This window comes from Arachis stenosperma, chromosome 7, assembly GCF_014773155.1.
Source record: "Arachis stenosperma cultivar V10309 chromosome 7, arast.V10309.gnm1.PFL2, whole genome shotgun sequence".
Lineage (NCBI taxonomy): Eukaryota > Viridiplantae > Streptophyta > Magnoliopsida > Fabales > Fabaceae > Arachis > Arachis stenosperma.
Genome location: NC_080383.1, coordinates 39,231,733 through 39,238,764, shown reverse-complemented (window position 1 = coordinate 39,238,764; position 7,032 = coordinate 39,231,733).

Below are 7,032 nucleotides of genomic sequence, written 5' to 3'. Positions count from 1 at the left end.
AGGCTAGGAAGCTGGATGATGCCTTGTGGGCGTATAGAACAGCATTCAAAACCTCTATAGGAAGGTCTCCGTTTCAGCTAATCTATGGAAAATCATGCCACCTCCCTGTGGAACTAGAACACAAAGCTTAATGGGCCACTAAGCTTCTAAATTTTGATCCTCAAGCAGCAGGAGAAAAAAGTTTGTTGCAACTCAATGAGCTAGATGAATTCAGACTGAAAGCTTATGAGAGTGCAAAGATATACAAAGAGAGGACAAAAAAGTGGCATGACAAGAAAATTTTGAAAAGAGAGCTCAAACCAGGACAGCAAGTACTCCTATATAATTCCAGGCTCAAGATTTTCCCAGGCAAGTTCAAGTCTAAATGGAGTGGCCCCTATTTGATCACAAAGGTTCTCCCTTATGGAAGTATTGAACTTCTGGATGAGGCTACAAGGAGCCATTTCATAACAAACGGTCACAAGACAAAGCATTACTTGGGAGGTCAATGGGACAAAGAAAAGGAGGTTTAGAAACTGAGCTGAGCAAGAATGAAGGATGTCAAGCTAGTGACAATAAAAGAGCGCTTGTTGGGAGGTAACCCAATCTGAGGTAATCCCTTTTCATATCTATTTCAATAAAAAGGTTGAGTAGTCTTATATGTATTACAAGGAGCTAAGTTTGGTGTTGCACACCAAAATAATTTAAGGGAGAATGAAGAATGCTAAGTTTGGTGCTCCACCAAGAATCTCACTTAAAAACACATCTTCACCTTGTACATAAAGAGTTGCTAGCTCCAAGCAATCAGAGAAACTACTTAACCATTATCTGTTTTCTAGTTTTTAACTTTATGACCTTCAGCAAAGGCAAATGTTTCATATATATATATATATATGGTTGACTGGTTGTATAAGAAACATTGGCAAGGAACTAAGTTTGGTGTTCACACACCAAAAATAAGTTCAAAAGCCTACAAGCAAATCTTGTATAGTAACTAGTTGCCTAAGGGCTTGAGAAACAAGCAACTTTTAAGGATTATGTAGGAAAGCATTCAATCTGTGAAAAGGGTTCTGCATCATCATCCAAAGGAAGAACAACAAAGAGAAATAATGATGACAGAAGGAAAAGCTGAGACACATTCCCAACAGGTTGTATTGACACTTAATCCTTGTTGCTTTAAAGTATTTTAACTTGGGGATTCCTATATGACTTGCTGAAGTGTTCAATTAGGTGTAAGTGGAGATGTTTACCAAAAATGCTAGCCTGCATAGTGCTTATCATAACTCATCTGCTTGAATTTTTGTTTTGTTTCCCTTTTGCATAAATAAAAGAAAAGTGTTTGAAACAGAAAGTGACTGTCCAATGTTGTAGGAATTAGAATGAAAATTCAGTGGTGGTACTTGTTTGATTTAATGATTAGCTCAATAATAAAAGCTGCATGATAGAATACTCTTTGTAGTGTGAATTAAGCTGTTGCAATAAAGTCTTTTATTAATGAACGTCCCTTGAGAATGAAGCAAAATAAAAAGAAAAAGGGAGAGAAAAGCCAAAAAATGGCAAAGAAACAAACAATAAGGCTAGACACCAATAACTTGGACCTTAGGACATATGCCTGTAGTGCTTTTGTACTAGGATATACTTGGACAATTAGGTTCTGAGGAGTATTTTGAAACTTGGCCACTTGGATCAACTGATCTGGGATTTCCAACCGAAAGTCCACCATTAGGAACAACCTAGCTACAAAGCATTTAGTGATCCAGAGATATGCTGGACATCAATGTTCCTAGGAAGAAATTGTGAGCCATGTGTCTGTGGTGAAGTAGTGTTGAGCAAAATTGAGCCAAAAGGCTGCTACAACACTTGTCACAAAACTTTCATTAAGAAATAAGCTCTCTAAGCAAAAGAAAGAAAGAAAAAGCTAGCAAGGGATCAAGCAAAAAGCAAGGCAGTATAACAGCAACTCTAGTGAACCCTTAAGGAAGCATTTCTTATCAATCAGCAAGGAATAAGTGAGCTACATTTGTCTGCATAAAACTCCATGAACCAAGTTCAATTATCTGCTAAATAAGGACATGTATGCTTCTCTATTTCATTTCATTTCTTCTTATGTTTAGTGCTTGCTTGGGGACAAGCAAGATTTAAGTTTGGTATTGTGATGACAAGTCATCTTATGCTAGATTTTCAAGCATTTTTCACTTGTTTCATTAGGTTTTATGCACTTTCTTGCACAATAAGTAAGTGTCTTGGAGTAGATTTTCATGATTATGTTGAATCAATCAACCATCAATTATTTGACACAAAGTCATAGGGTTTTTGTTGGAATTAATTGATTTTATGAATGATTCAAAGACCTTATGAATTTGGTGATGTTTTGATTGTTTATTTAGTTGTTTGCAGGGAAGAAAAGGAGAAACAAAGGGTAAAGTTCACTTAATGAACTTAGAGTTCACTAAGTGAACTTCCAAGAAAAGCATGGGCCAAGGACCAAAGCTCAACAAAGGAGCCAAGTTCACTAAAGTGAACTTCAAGTTAACTTAGTGAACTTTATCATGGATTACATAAGGCCTGGGAGCAAAAGAACGCTCAACCAAGGCTCAACAAAGGCCAAAGTTCACTAAAGTGAACTTCAAGTTCACTTAGTGAACTTTTCCGTGGGTTATACAAGCCTGGAAGCAAGGGAGCACTCAGCCAAGGCACAACACAAGAGCCAAGTTCACTAAAGTGAACACCAAGTTCACTTTTGTAAACTTTTTCGTGCCTCACACCAAGGAAAGAAAACGCGCGACAAAGGGGAGGCAAGCATCAAAGGAATGTTCAATCAAGTGAACACCAAGTTCACTTTTGTGAACTTTTTAGTTCAAAGGAGCTGACCCATGCCTCCAACTCAACTGAACCAAGACCAACCGGATCCATCTCTCTTCAAATCCAAAAACCAAAAGGCCCACTCCAAGCTTTGAAGATCAAAAATAGAAAGTGTATAAATAGGAGTTAATTCAATTTATAAAAGAGGCGGAGCTCAATTTTTAGTTTTCTCTTTTTGATTTTTCTCTTTGTGAATTCTGGAGAATTGAGATCGGATCTGAGATTGTTTTCTGTTTTCATTTTCTTCTTCATCAATTCTGCTCCCTGGATTTTGGGTTTTTGAACTCTGATTGAAAAATTCTTTGAAGTTCTTCATCTTGGAGTTCCATTTTTCTTTTCTGCTTACTGAGTTTAAGAATTTAAGATCTGATCTCAATTGTTTCTTTAAGTCTCAATCTGAAGCAAGTTTTTGCTTCTGATTTTCATTTCTTCTGCAATTTTCATTTCTGCTTTAAAATTTTCTGCAAATCTACTTCATCTCTTACTTCTCTGTAGTTTACAATTCTTGTTCAATTCTGAAACCCAGCCCCCAAATCCCTTTAAACTTCAAGCAATTTAAGTTTATTAGCAATTTAGTTTCAGTCATTTAGTTTTCTTGCACTTTAAGCTTCACCCATTTACATTCTTGCAATCTAAGTTTCAATCATTTACATTACTTGCACTTTAAGTTTCAGCTCAATTTACATCTTCTGCACTTTAGATCCTGTCAATTTCCCCTCTCTCTTTTATTTTTCTGCAATTTAGCTTCTGTTAATTAATTTCCACTCAAATCATCAAACATTGACTTAACTAAATTCATCACCTAACTAAAATTGCTCAATCCATCAATCCCTGTGGGATCGACCTCACTCTTGTGAGTAATTACTACTTGATGCGACCCGATACACTTGCCGATGAGTTTTGTGTGGAAATCTAATTTTCCCTCATCAAGCATCATATTGGATCCTCAAGGAGGAGCACTAGCCACTACCATTAAAGGTGGATTCATTCTCTTTATATGCCTTTCCTATTATTTTTCTGTTTTCTGCCTGTTTATTTGTCTGCTCTCTTGTTTTACTGCATGATCATTTGCATTTGATGTCTTAAAGTTGTAAAATGTTCCATATATCTCTCACCTTGCTTAAAAGAAAATTTTTATTGAAAAGAATTGAGAGATGCATGATGAGCGGATAATTTGTACGCTTTTTGGCATTGTTTTTAGTATGTTTTTAGTAGTTTTAGTTGAGTTCTTAGTATATTTTTATTAGTTTTTAGTTAAAATTCACTTTTTTGTACTTTACTATGAGTTTGTGTGTTTTTCTGTGATTTCAGGTATTTTCTGGCTGAAATTGAGGGACCTGAGCAAAAATCTGATTCAGAGACTGAAAAGGACTGCAGATGCTGTTGGATTCTGACCTCCCTGCACTCGAAGTGGATTTTCTGGAGCTACAGAAGCCCAATTGGCGCGCTCTCAACGGCGTTGGAAAGTAGACATCCTGGGCTTTCCAGCAATATATGATAGTCCATACTTTGCCCAAGATTTGATGGCCCAAACCGGCGTTCAAAGTCACCTACAGAAATTCCAGCGTTAAACGCCGGAACTGGCACCTAATTGGGAGTTAAACGCCCAAACTGGCATAAAAGCTGGCGTTTAACTCCAAGAGAAGTCTCTACACGAAAATGCTTCATTGTTCAGCCCAAGCACACACCAAGTGGGCCCGGAAGTGGATTTTTATGTCATTTACTCATCTTTGTACACCTTAGGCTACTAGTTTTCTATAAGTAGGACCTTTTACTATTGTATTTAGAGGCGAATCTGGGTAGCTATCTTCTAATTTTATGCTATCTTAGATCATTTGGGAGGCTGGCCATTCGGCCATGCCTAGACCTTGTTCTTATGTATTTTCAACGGTGGAGTTTCTACACACCATAGATTAAGGTGTGGAGCTCTGCTGTACCTCAAGTATTAATGCAATTACTATTGTTCTTCTATTCAATTCCGCTTGTTCTTGTTCCAAGATATCACTTGTTCTTCAACTTGATGGATGTGATGATCTGTGACACTCATCATCATTCTCACGCATGAACAAGGTGACTGACAACCATTCTTGTTCTACAAGCATATGAGGCTTAGTGAATATCTCTTGGATTCTTTAATCGGAGTCTTCGTGGTATAGGCGAGAACTGATGGCGGCATTCAAGAGAATCCGGAAGGTCTAAACCTTGTCTGTGGTATTCTGAGTAGGATTCAATGATTGAATGACTGTGACGTGCTTCAAACCTGTAACCTACTGGGCGTTAGTGACAGACGCAAAAGAGGGATTCTATTCCGGTAGGGGAGGGAACCACACCGGTGATTGGCAGTACTGTGACAGAGTGCGTGCATTAGCTTTCACTGCGAGGATGGGAGGTAGCCATTGACAACGGTGAAACCCTACACGAGCTTGCCATGGAAAGGAGTAAGAAGGATTGGATGAAGACAGTAGGAAAGCAGAGAGACGGAAGGGAAGGCATCTTCATACACTTGTCTGAAGCTCTTACACCAATGATATACATAAGTATCCCTATCTTTATCTTTTATGTTATTTTCGTTCATCACTATACCCATTTGAGTCTGCCTGACTGAGATTTACAAGGTGACCATAGCTTGCTTCATAGCAACAATCTCCGTGGGATCGACCCTTACTCACGTAAGGTTTATTACTTGGACGACCCAGTGCACTTGCTGGTTAGTTGTGCGAAGTTGTGTTTATGCCATGGTATTGAGCACCAAGTCTTTGGAGCCATTACTAGGGGTTGATTATGTTTTGAAAAGTATTGATCACAATTTCGTGCACCAAGTTTTTGGTGCCGTTGCCGGGGATTGTTTGTGTATGGACAACTGACGGTTCATCTTGTTGCTTAGATTAGGCATTTATTTTTTTCAAAATTCTTGAAGATGAATTCTAGAGTTTCATGATGATTTGTTGAAATCTGGCTGGCTGTAAAGCCATGTCTAATTTCATTGGACCGAGGTTTCAACTTTTCATCACAAGAGCTTGTTGATTTTCATCAATCTGGCTTTTGGAGCAGTGATTTGCTAAGGCTTGGCTGGCCTTTGGCCATGTCTAGTGTTTTGGACCGAAGCTTTCTTTAAATGCTTGGCTGGCTGTGAAGCCATGTCTAATTCCTGGACCGGAGTCTTAGACTAGCATTGCACTGATTCCTGGAATTCTCATTAAGAATTTTGATGTTTTCACTTAATTTTCGAAAAACACAAAAAAATTTACAAAAACCATAAAAACCAAAAATATTTGATGTTTCTTGCTTGAGTCTAGTGTCTCATCTTAAGTTTGGTGTCAATTGCATGCATTCATTCATGTGTCTTAAGGATCTTCAAGTAATTCTTGATGATTTCTTACTCTAATCTTTGAATTCTTTTGACTTGAGTGTTTATGTGTCTCATATAGTGTCAGTAGTATACAAACTGCTAAGTTTGGTGTCTTGCATGCATTGTTATTTGATTCTTGTTGCATTTTGATTATTAAAAATCCAAAAATATTTTTTATTTGTGTCTTTTCAAGTCAATAATACAGAGAATTGAAGATTCAGAACATACTGCAGAGGAATTATACAGAAAAAGCTGGGCATTCAAAAATGCCCAGTGAAGAAGGCAGACTGGCGTTTAAACGCCAGCCAGGGTACCTGGTTGGGCGTTTAACGCCCAAAAAGGGTGCATTTTGGGCGTTAAACGCCAGAATGGATACCATTCTGGGCGTTTAACGCCAGGATGGTGCTAGGGGGAAGATTTTGTTTTTCAAATCAAATTTTTTTCAAGTTTTCAAAGTTTTTCAAAATCAAATCTTTTTCAAATCATATCTTTTCAATCAAATGTTTTCAAAATCAATTTCTTTCCTTTTTCAAAGATACTTACTAACAATTAATGATTTGATTGAACATTTTTTGCCTTTTCTGTTGAGGAAGGTTTTATGTTTGAATCATATCTTTTCTTGTTAGGCAAGTCATTAATTTTTAAAATCAAATCTTTTCAAATTGTTTTCAAATCATATCTTTTAAAATTGTTTTCAAATCATATCTTTTCAATCAAATGTTTTTAAAACCAATCATATCTTCTTAATCACATCTTTTTCAAAATAGTTTTCAATCAAATCTTTTTAACTTCTAATTTCAAATCTTTTTTTTCAAAAATCACTTGATTTCTTTTCTTACTTT